The 13556-nt window shown below is 45.8% G+C and overlaps 1 protein-coding gene across 5 annotated transcripts in view; it reads right to left on the bottom strand.

The window, feature by feature from the left end:
• The window catches only part of TRIM39 (tripartite motif containing 39), a 30120-nt gene extending 17953 nt beyond the window's left edge, over window positions 1-12167 (bottom strand). For 2 of the 5 annotated variants that reach the window (XM_048818615.2, XM_048818616.2), the window contains exon 1: window positions 12079-12163. The gene's annotated coding sequence lies outside the window, so the exon portion shown is untranslated. Of the gene's footprint in view, window positions 1-12078 lie in introns of all 5 variants that reach the window. The other 3 variants (XM_048818612.2, XM_048818614.2, XM_048818613.2) reach the window with 3 other exon arrangements.
• Between the last annotated feature and the right edge of the window lie 1389 nt (window positions 12168-13556).

The following is a 13556-nucleotide window of genomic DNA, read 5'->3' as shown; positions in this document are numbered from 1 at the left end:
GAAAAGGTAGCAAACAATACTCTCACTGCATCGGTAAATCAGGAGAAAACGGTAGGGTAAACAGAGCATCTTAAGACAGTGTTTTTCAAACTGTGGGTCGCGGCACGTAAGGTGCTGGGTTGCGGCAGCTCTGATCGGCACCACTGACTGGGACATTAAAAGCTCCCAGGATGGTGCTGCCGAGCTAAGGGAGGCTAGTGCCTACCTTTTCCAACATAGCGCTGGCCCCGGAAGTGGCCAGCAATGGGTCTCCATGCGCTGCCCCCACCCCAAGCACCGGCTCCGCACTCCCATTGGCTGGTTTTCAGCCAATGGGAACTGGGGGGATGGGGGGGAGGGCGCTTGCGCGCCTCTGCCTGGGAACCAGGCCTGCTGCTGGCTGTTTCTGGGGCGCAGCGCGGTTCGCGGTGCCAGGACAGGCAGGAAGCCTGCCTCTGCACCCCAGCTGCACCGCTGACCGGGAGCTGCCAGAGGTAAGTCTGCACCCCAACCCTGCGCCCCAATCCCCTGCCCCAGTCCTGAGACCCCCAAACCCAGAGCCCCTCCTGCAACCCAAACCCCTCATCTCTGGCCCCAGCCCAGAGCCCTGACCCCCTTCTGCACCCCAATCTCCTGCCACAGCCCAGAGCCCCCTCCCACACCCTGAACACCTCATTCCCCCCCCCCACCCCAACCCATGTGCCCCAGCCCCTTGCACAGCCCAAAACCCCTCATCCCCAGCTCCACTGGGTCGTGGGCATCAACAATTTTCTTCAACTGGGTCCCCAGAAAAAAAGTTTGAAAACCATTGCCTTAAGAGACATGATCGCAGGGGAGTGGATACAAAAGAATTTCAAAGTGAAAAACCGAGAGGATGAGGAATCGAAGAATTAACGCATGGAGTTGCCCAGAAATGGTTCACTGCAGCAGAGAAACACGCTCCTGCAATCCATTTAGCAGGCAGACAGAAACAACAGACACTGGGGGAACAAAATCAGGTTTTGTAAGAGCAGATAAAGACCCCCCCATTCTCCTCTCAGAGCCAGGATAAAAACCAGGGGTGTGAGTTCCCAATTGCTTCAACCCACTGAGCCCCACTCCTCGCTCACAGCTAATGATGTAATCTTCTCTCTCAAATATTTGTACATACCCCTTAGTTTTCCTTTATATCCTCTGTCTGCTAAACTTGCTGCTCCTGCCTGTACTTTAAAATGACCGTACAGAGTTAATTGATCTCTCTTGGCTCAGGTGTCCCTCCCTTCCTAGTTTCAGAGTGGTAGCCGTGTTAGTCTGTAGCAGCAAAAATAAAGATGAGTCCTTGTGGCACCTTAGAGACTAACAAATTTATTTGGGCGCCTCCCTTCCTAGGTTACTTCCCCCCGCCCCCGACCTCTCTTCACTTCTGCCCTCTCTTTGTTTTAAAAGTTGTAGTTATTACAGAAAGAGAGGAAGCAACTGAAAACAAAACCGAGAAAACAAAAAACTGTATTCTAAACAAGTCCAGCGAATTAATTATTTTAACCCTTCAGGAATGCAACAGCTGGAATTACTTACCTAACTTTCTTAAAGACAGGGCTGCCAAGCACCAGAAATGCAGACTCTGCTTCTAATCCTAACCACTGACTAATATTTGAAACATGGGTTTTCCTTATTTCCATACAGCAGAGTTTTAAAAATAAAATATAAAGTAATGGAAAATGCCTAACTTACTAAATTAATATAACAAAGTGGGCAAATAACTTAATATACATTTTTATCCATTCTTATTAAAGTTTAAAAAAATATAACTGGCTTATTTAGATGTTTAACTTCTGTTTACCTGTTTGTTTTCTAAAATGCATGGCTTTAATAACTAAGCTCTTAACACCTTATCTTGTCTAGTTATGAAAACAATGCCGGCACCATTCACCTTTAATTGTAAGGTTGTCCTGTATGTCACGTATGCTGTCCTGTGCTGGATGCTGTGTGTTTTGTTTTAATTTTGTTGCAAAAAAGTCAATGTAATCCTCTTTGTTATTATAAGTGGTACCACGCTATTTTAATATCGTGGTGGGACAACCATCATAATACCAATTTTTTTTGCAAAGCTCAAAAAGGCCTCAGTTATAAATATATGTACACATATTTTTGCCCAACAAATAATGCAATTGCAAACAAAAAGAATGATTTTTTATTAATCACAGGAAAAAACGCAAGGGGAAACCTCAACATTAATGTAAAGGTATTAACACAATGTCAATTTCTTATTTGGGTTTTTATAAACTTGTTTTCACCGTTATTAAATATTGAAATATAGTTATAAGAATGCCATAGAAAAAATATCAAAAAATATAACCATATATACCATGCCCGGTTATGCTGCAAAATGTTAAAGCTAACCAAACAATTTCACCAGGTTTCCACCTTTGTCTCCCAAATACAACCAAGCATCATGAAAGTTTTATACCCTCCATAGACCTGCATTTGAAATTCACTTTGGTTTAATTTTTATACTCTTCTTTTATATTATGCTAAAGGGAAGTAGTGCTTAGTAAAGTTTGTGCTTTCAAACAGTTAACAAAGGTGGAATTGGGATCACAAGCAAATTAACTCTAAAAAGCTTGGTAAAAATTCTGTTACTAACTTTTCCTTAAACAGAGTGCTCAGTCGGGGAGAGCCTGTCATAAATATAAAGGGTAAACACCTTTAAAATCCCTCCTGGCCAGAGGAAAAACCCTTTCACCTGTAAAGGGTTAAGAAGCTAGGATAACCTCGCTGGCACCTGACCAAAATAACCAATGAGGAGACAAGATACTTTCAAAGCTGGAATGGGGGGAGAAACAAAGGCTCTCTCTGTGTGTGCGATGCTTTTGCCGGGAACAGAACAGGAATGGAGTCTTAGAACTTAGTAAGTAATCTAGCTAGATATGCGTTAGATTCTGTTTTGTTGAAATGGCTGATAAAATAAGCTGTGCTGAATGGAATGTATATTCCTGTTTTTGTGTCTTTTTGTAACTTAAGGTTTTGCTTAGAGGGATTCTCTATGTTTTGAATCTGATTACCCTGTAAGGTATTTACCATCCTGATTTTACAGAGGTGATTCTTTTACTTTTTTTCTTCAGTTAAAATTTTTCTTCTAAGAACCTGATTGCTTTTTCATTGTTCTTAAGATCCAAGGGTTTGGGTCTGTGTTCACTTATGCAAACTGGTGAGGATTTTTATTAAGCCTTCCCCAGGAAAGGGGATGTAGGGTTTGAGGAGGATTTTTTGGGGGAAAGACGTTTCCAAGTGGGCTCTTTCCCAGTTATATATCTGTTAGACGCTTGGTGGTGGCAGCAATAAAGTCCAAGGGCAAAAGGTAAAATAGTTTGTACCTTGGGGAAGTTTTAACCTAAGCTGGTATAAATAAGCTTCGGGGGTTTTCATGCAGGTCCCCACATCTGTACCCTAGAGTTCAGAGTGGGCAAGGAACCTTGATAGAGCCATATACCTTCTCACAGAAGACTGTAAGCACCCATTTTAGCAGTTGAGCATTATATTATGAAAAAATTGGTAATGCATACATTTACTAAAAAGGAATGTCTATGCAACAAAAGCAAACCTATCTAAAACAGGTCTATTTGTGCTAAAGAATTGGGAAAATCATAACAAAAGCATCCCTTGTGTTATAAAAGACTTGGTTCCTATTACAGTGTAAACAAACTAAGTTAATCTGTGTACTAAATTTGGGTTATTGAAAACAAGAGAAATGTACAAGCAAACAAGCCAAACCTTTACTATGTTAACCAACTTAAGCTGTTTAAGGGTGCATCCCACAGACCAAAGATTCCAGAAGATATCAATGCACAGTGAAGAAACCCCCTGGCATCAAGAAAGAAAAATGAAGTGCTTTATAAACAACAGACTGGTCAAGTACACCTCAGACTACCATATTATGGACAATTAAGTAGGCAATCAGCTAGAATCCACTAGTTGGACCAGGTTTAACTGCCATTTAAACTGTATCTTACTGAGCAAAGTGAATTCATATGCCTGTGGTTTTATTGTGTAAAAGCAACTGTGTTATTGCCATATACTTTGTTAATTGATATACTAGCTTCTTATCAGGTATGTGCACAAGACTTAAGGGCTGGGTAAGAGACTATTTAGCCGTCTGGGATTTCTTAAAATAGGTGACTCCAAAATCTAGAGGGAATTATGGGTTGCATTTCGAGATTGTTTGACTCTGGGGACCAATTTGGAACAGGGACAATATGAACATTTATATAACAAAACATTAACTATTTTGACCACCAGGCAGTGGAAACTGTTTCTGAACCTGTAATTCATGATCTTAAGGGCCTAATTACTGAAGAAACAGTGCACCACTTACAATGTGCACGACATCGCTAAACTGTTTAAGCAAACACAAATAAAAATTAACAAACTAATGGCAGCAAACAATATGAAGGCAAGAAAAAAAACCCCAAATTGGTAAAGAAATTATTTATATTGCTTATGAGAGTTACATAGTAACTTCCATAACCAACTCATTAGAGAACATTAAAAAAAGCCAGAGAAAATTGCCTAACCTTATTAGTGATTCACAGCTAACTAGCTTTGCGCTCAGAGTATAACAAAAACAGTGGTGAACTGACAATGTCAGGTCATATGGACAAATTCCCTGTTAGCACCAGTCATAATTTGAGGTCAATGACAGTGCATCCTAACTGAGGCATGTGCTATTTAATACAATCTTGTTCCAATATTACCAACATTAAATCCCTGACACAGCAATACTTGATACCTACTTAAGGGACAGTAATCAATTTATCTGGTAGACAGCATTTAAAAGAAACAACTGTATCTACGTCAACTACTGGTGTACCATGCAGCAAGGCAAACCTAAAGAGCATCGCACGGTGGCTTGTTATGCCAGGAACGTTGTTGACATCACAACTCCAGTGCGTGGTCACAATAATTCAGGCCAAATGAATGGTACAGATAAGTGAGCCGCTCCTGTTTCCTGCCCAGTGAAAATTACTGCTGGATGTCACCACTGGGTAAAGGAAACGTATAACGTGGATGGGCAAAACTGTATAGTAACCGATTACAGAGAAAATGTATACATGAAGACCTCATTTGTGATGTCACTCCTCCAAATTTTTGGTTTATTCCTCGTACACATAGCACTGTGGGACACATTGTAATAATATCTCCTGCAGTATTTCAGAACAACTCTAAAACTATATCCCTTAACCAAAGTCCCGGACCTAACATTCCCAGGACCACTATATGGGACTAGGAACACTGCAAATGAAAATCTAATTGAGTGAATGTTCAGGCCAAAGGACAGACAGGGAATGAATGTGTGAATGGTAATGTAAGGTGGCCATGTAACAGTGTTTAGCGCTCTGGGTCATCCGAAGTTCATGCATTATGGTTTTCCCAGGGATGATGAGTAAACATCCTCCCTGGAAAAAGCCATAAGGAGGGGGAATATAGTAGGAAGACAGAGCCTGAAGCATGGGCTTGGTGAAAGACTTAAGGCCTGAACCAAAGTCAGCAAAAGTTATGCTATGAGCAAAAGTCAGGCCCTGTCAAAAAGCAGATGCTTGCCAGCAAGTTCACTGTCCGGTACATAAACTTGGCACAAGTATGGATGGCGTTGCTAAAACACACTGAATATGTAAACACATTCCAGCAGGCCAGCACAGGGACACCCCAGCGTGGCACAAGATGGTTTGACAGAAGCGATGAATGGGGGGTGTTTGATCTAGAACATCAGGAGTAAAGCACAAAGATGGGTGGTTAATAGGGACGTTTTGTCTGAAGCATCACGATAAAGGTACAAGGGGAGACAGCAAACATGTCATGAAACACGTAAAGTGACACGCAAGTTGCTTATCCCCGATTGTTTGTTTCAGTCTATAAATGTTGAGGTACCTCGCCGTAACCCTTAGTCCAGGCTAGGTGGCAGTGGTAAGTCCCACCACTGACTGAGCTGGTCCTTTGTCATGGGCATACATATAATAGTATTCCTGTAGAGTCTATGGGGTGCTAGTACCATGCTTTGTCGGCAATAAAGCTGGCCAAGCACCAGAGTTTGTGGTCTTTTTGGGCAGTTCAATCGAGGTCTGCTCTGCCATCTACCTGGCCAGAGCCAGTACAGCAGACAGAGAGAACACACGCGAAGCCAACTACTGACAACAAGAACTAGATCTCAATTACCACCCAAAGGCACTGAAGAGAAATCAACCTCTTTGTCCATACATTGACTAGTGCACCGTGGGAATCTTGGAACAGCTATCCCCAAATGCCCAGAGCCCAAGAGATTGCTTCTTGGGTTGCATTAACATGAGTGTCATATGTAAGACAAAGAAGGTGACGGTCCTGCTCGACTCAGCACTGGTGAGGCCTCAGCTGGAGTATTGTGTATAATTCTGGGCACACTTTGGAAAAAAGGTGGACAAGTTGGAAGAGAGTTCAGAGGAGGGCTCAGAAAACCTGGCCTATGAGGAAAGGTTAAAAAAAAGCTCAGCCTGTTTAGTCTTCAGAAGAGAAATTGGAAGTGGGGCCTGCTAATAGTTTTCAAATGTTAAGGGCTGTTATAAAGATGAATGTGATCAATTGTTCACCATGTTCACTGAAGAAAGGACAAGAAGTAATGGGCTTAGTCTGCTTCAAGGGAGATTTAGGTTAGATACTAGAAAACTGAAGTAGGACAGGTTTCTGAGTAGCAGCCGTGTTAGTCTGATTCTCTGGTTGTGCCTTCATTTCCACCTCCCGTCCTGTCTAGTTAGACTGTAAACTCTTCAGGTCAGGGACTGGCTCTTATGGTCTCTTTGTACCGGGGTCCCTGATCTCTAGGTGTTAGCATAATAAATAACAACAAACTTCCTCCTAAGGCCTTAATATGTAAGTGGGAAATTGTGAGCAGCCTGGGGTAGGGCCCTCTTGTGTTGTGTTTGTCTGTACAAGCCGCCTTTATTCTTAATAGGCTATCTCACAGGGAAATAATAAGGTTAGTGAGACTCGTATAAGTGTAGGGCTGGAAGGGACCTCAAAAAGTCATCCAGTCCAGCCCCCTGTGCTGAGGCAGGACCAAGTAAACGTAGGCCATCCCTGACAGGGGTTTATCCAACCTGGCCTTAGAAACTTCCAGTCATGGGGACTCCACAACCTCCTTTGGATGCCTATTCCAAAACTTAACTGTCCTACTTCACAAAAAGAAAAGGAGTACTTGGGGCACCTTAGAGACTAACAAAATTATTTGAGCATAAACTTTCGTGAGCTACAGCTCGCTTCATCGGATGCATTCAGTGGAACATACGGTCGGGAGATTTATATACATAGAGAACATGAAACAATGGGTGTTACCATACACACTGTAACGAGAGTGATCACTTAAGGTGAGATATTACCAGCTGGGGGGGGAAGGACCTTTTGTACTGATAATCAAGGTGGGCCATTTCCAGCAGTTGACAAGAACATCTGAGGAACCGTGGGGGGTAGAATAAACATGGGGAAATAGTTTTACTTTGTGTAATGACCCATCCACTCCCAGTCTCTATTCAAGCCTAAGTTAATTGTATCCAGTTTGCAAATTAATTCCAATTCAGCAGTCTCTCGTTGGAGTCCGTTTTTGAAGTTTCTTTGTTGAAGAATTGCAACTTTTAGGTCTGTAATCGAATGACCAAAGAGACTGAAGTGTTCTACGGCTGGTTTTTGAATGTTATAATTCTTGACGTCTGATTTGTGTCCATGTAGTCTTTTACGTAGAGACTGTCCAGTTTGACCAATGTCCATGGCAGAGGGGCATTGCTGGCACATGATGGCATATATCATATTGGTAGATGTGCTGGTGAACGAGCCTCTGATAGCGTGGCTGATGTGATTAGGCCCTATGATGGTGTCCCCTGAATAGATATGTGGACACAGTTGGCAACAGGCTTTGTTGCAAGGATAGGTTCCTGGGTTAGTGTTTTTGTTGTGTGGTTGCTGGTGAGTATTTGCTTCAGGTTGGGGGGCTGTCTGTAAGCAAGGACTGGTCTGTCTCCCAAGATCTGTGAGAGAGTGATGGGTCGTCCTTCAGGATAGGTTGTAGATCCTTGATGATGCGTTGGAGAGGTTTTAGTTGGGGGCTGAAGGTGATAGCTAGTGGCGTTCTGTTATTTTCTTTGTTGGGCCTGTCCTGTAGTAGGTGACTTCTGGGTACTCTTCTGGCTCTGTCAATCTGTTTCTTCATTTCAACAGGTGGGTATTGTAGTTGTAAGAATGCATTACCCTCTGATCCCACTGAGGGTTACCAAGAGAAACTACACCATTTGCTCAAGAAACTCCCTGAAAAAACACAAGAACAAATCCGCACAGATACACCCCTGGAACCCCGACCTGGGGTATTCTATCTGCTACCCAAAATACATAAATCTGGAAATCCTGGACGCCCCATCATCTCAGGCTTTGGCACCCTGACAGCAGGATTGTCTGGCTATGTAGACTCCCTCCTCAGGCCCTATGCTACCAGCACTCCCAGCTATCTTCGAGACACCACTGCCTTTCTCAGGAAACTACAATCCATCGGTGATCTTTCTGAAAACAGCATCCTGGCCACTGTGGATGTAGAAGCCCTCTACACCAACATTCCATACAAAGATGGACTAAAAGCCATCAAGAACATTATCCCCGATAATGTCACGGCAAACGTGGTGGCTGAACTTTGTGACTTTGTCCTCACCCATAACTATTTCACATTTGGGGACAATGTATACCTTCAAATCAGCGGCACTGCTATGTGTACCCACGTGGCCCCACAGTATGCCAACATTTTTATGGCTGACTTAGAACAATGCTTCCTCAGCTCTCGTCCCCTAATGCCCCTATGCTACTTGCGCTACTTTGATGACATCTTCATCATCTGGACCCATGGAAAAGAAGCCCTTGAGGAATTCCACCATGATTTCAACAATTTCCATCCCACCATCAACCTCAGCCTGGACCAGTCCACACAAGAAATCCACTTCCTGGACATTACAGTGCTAATAAGCGATGGTCACATAAACACCACCCTATACCAGAAACCTACTGAACCGCTATTCCTACCTACATGCCTCCAGCTTTCATCCAGACCACACTACACAATCCATTGTCTACAGCCAAGCTCTACGATACAACCGCATTTGCTCCAACCCCTCAGACAGAGACAAACACCTACAAGATCTCTATCAAGCATTCTTACAACTACAATACCCACCTGCTGAAGTGAAGAAACAGACTGACAGAGCCAGAAGAGTACCCAGAAGTCACCTACTACAGGACAGGCCCAACAAAGAAAATAACAGAACGCCACTAGCTATCACCTTCAGCCCCCAACTAAAACCTCTCCAACGCATCATCAAGGATCTACAACCTATCCTGAAGGACGACCCATCACTCTCTCACAGATCTTGGGAGACAGACCAGTCCTTGCTTACAGACAGCCCCCCAACCTGAAGCAAATACTCACCAGCAACCACACAACAAAAACACTAACCCAGGAACCTATCCTTGCAACAAAGCCTGTTGCCAACTGTGTCCACATATCTATTCGGGGACACCATCATAGGGCCTAATCACATCAGCCACGCTATCAGAGGCTCGTTCACCAGCACATCTACCAATATGATATATGCCATCATGTGCCAGCAATGCCCCTCTGCCACGGACATTGGTCAAACTGGACAGTCTCTACGTAAAAGACTACATGGACACAAATCAGACGTCAAGAATTATAACATTCAAAAACCAGCCGTAGAACACTTCAGTCTCTTTGGTCATTCGATTACAGACCTAAAAGTTGCAATTCTTCAACAAAGAAACTTCAAAAACGGACTCCAACGAGAGACTGCTGAATTGGAATTAATTTGCAAACTGGATACAATTAACTTAGGCTTGAATAGAGACTGGGAGTGGATGGGTCATTACACAAAGTAAAACTATTTCCCCATGTTTATTCTACCCCCCATGGTTCCTCAGATGTTCTTGTCAACTGCTGGAAATGGCCCACCTTGATTATCAGTACAAAAGGTCCTTCCCCCCCCAGCTGGTAATATCTCACCTTAAGTGATCACTCTCGTTACAGTGTGTATGGTAACACCCATTGTTTCATGTTCTCTATGTATATAAATCTCCCGACCGTATGTTCCACTGAATGCATCCGATGAAGCGAGCTGTAGCTCACGAAAGTTTATGCTCAAATAATTTTGTTAGTCTCTAAGGTGCCCCAAGTACTCCTTTTCTTTTTGTGAAGTAGGACAGTTAAGTTTTGGAATAGGCATCCAAAGGAGGTTGTGGAGTCCCCATGACTGGAAGTTTCTAAGGCCAGGTTGGATAAACCCCTGTCAGGGATGGCCTACGTTTACTTGGTCCTGCCTCAGCACAGGGGGCTGGACTGGATGACTTTTTGAGGTCCCTTCCAGCCCTACACTTATACGAGTCTCACTAACCTTATTATTTCCCTGTGAGATAGCCTATTAAGAATAAAGGCGGCTTGTACAGACAAACACAACACAAGAGGGCCCTACCCCAGGCTGCTCACAATTTCCCACTTACATTAAGGCCTTAGGAGGAAGTTTGTTGTTATTTATTATGCTAACACCTAGAGATCAGGGACCCCGGTACAAAGAGACCATAAGAGCCAGTCCCTGACCTGAAGAGTTTACAGTCTAACTAGACAGGACGGGAGGTGGAAATGAAGGCACAGCCAGATAATTTGACTTGTCCAAAGTCAGTGGCAGAGCCAGGAGCAGGAGACTGGAGTTCTGATTCCCAGTCCAATGCTCTACCCATCGGACTATGCTTCCTATCGAAGGTGTAATTCATGATATGCTTTTCTACCTCCATAGCATAGATTTTGAAGCCACTAGGGAAGGACAAAATTAACTGGGTTTCTGCTCATTCTTAAAATTGCTTCTTTATGAGGAAGGCAGCCTGCAAAGGGAGTTAGCGGGGTAAAATAAAATAATTTTATTTAGAAATCCTGATCTTATTTACCCCATTTTTTTCCTCACAAAAGACTATTAATGGCAGAAAGGTTTACATCAAGCGAGAAATCTTTAACACAGAACTTCCCTCCCACCTGTTGACTGGGCATTTGAGTTAAGAGGGTGTTACCAGAACAGATTTTTTTTTTTTTAAAGTGATTTCTGTTTAATTGAGTGAAGGGCACTTGTGGTGGAGACTGGGGGTATTCTGCAGTTGCTGGGAAAGAAATAGCAAGGCGGACTCACTATACTGGGAAGAAGAAACAGGAATACCTAGGGCAGTGGTTCTCGATCAGGGGTACACAGAAATCTTCCATCAGCTCATCTAGATATTTGCCTTGTTTTGCAACAGGCTACATAAAAAGCACCAGCAAAGCCAGTACAAACTAAAATTTCATACAGACCATGACTTGTTTATACTGCTCTATAGACTATACACTGAAATGTAAGTACAATATTGATAGTCCCATGGATTTATTTTATAATTATCTGGTAAAAATGAGCAAATCAACAATTTTTCAGTACTAGGGGCTGTGATACTTTTGTATTTTCATGTCTGATTTTGTGAGCAGGCCTTTTTTAAGTGAGGTGAAACTTGGGGGCACGCACGAGAAATCAGACTCCTGAAAGGTGCACACTCGCCTGGCAATGTTGAGAGCCACCGCCATAGGGGATGCTGTATCTCTGCATTGCAATTAGTGTGTGTGTGTGTGCGGGAAGGGCAGGGAGGTGGGGGGGGGGAATTATTGCAGATGATCTCTGGGGCTGAGTGAAAGAGCTGAGGTGGAACTGGTATGCTAGGGATGGGGGGGGGGGTGGTACCATTTCTTTGGAAGCAGTGAATACTGCTAGATGACGCCTGCTGCTCTGCGGGGGGGAGATGGGTGGGGGGCTGGGGGAGGCAATAGGAGAGTCTCTGCCCTGATTGTTGGCGGGGGGGGGTGTATCTCCCATGAATGTGAGGCAGTGGGAGGGGTCTCTCCTGGGATGGGGGGAGGGGACGGGCTGTCTGTGTGTGGGGGCGGGGCGGGTCCCCCGTGACAGGGGGGTGTCTCTCCCCCCGCGGCTGGGGGGGGAGGGGTAATTACGGTGGGTCACACAGAAACCCCCCCGCACTCACCTCCGCCCGCCTCCTCCTCCCGGTGGGGACACAGGAGCCCAGGGCTGCCCCGGTCTGGGCCCAGGGCGGAAGTGACGACACGGAGTCTAAGGCCGCCCGCCCCCCAGCGGAAACTGTGCGGTAGTGAGGGAGGAGGCGTGTCGGGTTTCCGGCCACAGAGCGGAAGTCCCTGCGCCGACCTTTCCCGGGGCTCGGCGCCCTCACCGGAAGTGACGCCGGCCAGCGGCTTCCATAAGCTGACCGTCGCAGGCAGGAAAGGGGTCTGCCCCGACCAGAAACGGCCGCGCCTTCTCTCGTCCCCTTCCATATGGAGCGTACCAAATTCATTCCCCCTGTGTGAAACATACCAATTTCATAGCCGCTCCTTTGTGGCATGTACCAAATTCATAGCTTCCCCTCCCCGTTTGTGGAGCATCCCAAACTTCATAGCCACCTCTTTGTAGGCGGTACCAAATTCACACCTCCCCCCCCTTTGTGGAACATATCAAACGTCCCTCTGTGGAATGTACCAATTTCATGCCCGCCCCTCTGTGGAATGTACCAAATGCACACCCCCTTTGCGGAATGTACCAAATGCATACCCCCCCTCCCCCCATGTGGAGCATACCAAGCTGAGCTCCCTCCCACCACCCTGTGTCCCCTCCCACGTGGCTGTGGGGTGTTTTTCAGAGCTCACGACGCCCCCGATTGAAATGAACCGCACGGACACCAGGGCTCTGGACTCGGCTTGTAATTGACTCTGCTGCGGAGCTGGAAGCGCCAGCTGGGGGGCGCGAGTGCCCAGTTTGCACCGTCACCCCTCGCCCCCACCCGGGGGGGGGGTGCCGCAGGCCGGAGCTGGGGCCGCTATTCGTTGCAGTGGTCCCTGTCGGAGCAGCACTTGTACTCGGCGTGGCGCCCGGTCTGCGGGTCGTCCCACGTCAGGCCGCACTTCTTGTTATCCGCCTGGATGCAGCCCAGCATCTTCTGCTCCACCTGGCCGCCTGCAAGGGGGGAGGCAGAGAGAGCAGGGGTGAGCCAGCGGCTCCCACTCGCCTACACCAGCGAGTTGAGTCGCTTTAGCTTCCCCCGGTGGGATGAAAGGGACACAGCCCCACCCGCAGTGGGTTTGGGGGGCAGGAGGGGTGACACAGAATGGCCCGGGTCGGGTGGGGGACCGTGCCTCTGAGGGCTGAGCTTCCCAGACAGGCCCGGCGGGACGCTGCCTGCGAAGCTCTTGGCATTGTGCAACCAGTTGGAGCTGGGCCCTGAAGAAAGCAGAGCGCTTGCGTAAGCACTGAATGATCACATAAGAACGGCCACACTCATAGATTCATAGATATTTAGGCCAGAAGGGACGATTATGATCATCTAGTCCGACCTCCTGCACGACGCAGGCCACAGAATCTCACCCACCCACTCCTGCGAAAAACCTCTCACCTATGTCTGAGCTATTGAAGTCCTCAAATCATGGTTTAAAGACTTCAAGGTGCAGAGAA

This window comes from Caretta caretta, chromosome 14 (genome assembly GCF_965140235.1).
Source record: "Caretta caretta isolate rCarCar2 chromosome 14, rCarCar1.hap1, whole genome shotgun sequence".
Lineage (NCBI taxonomy): Eukaryota > Metazoa > Chordata > Testudines > Cheloniidae > Caretta > Caretta caretta.
The sequence above is the reverse complement of the archived record's forward strand: the minus strand, read 5'-3'. Positions and strand labels throughout refer to the sequence as shown.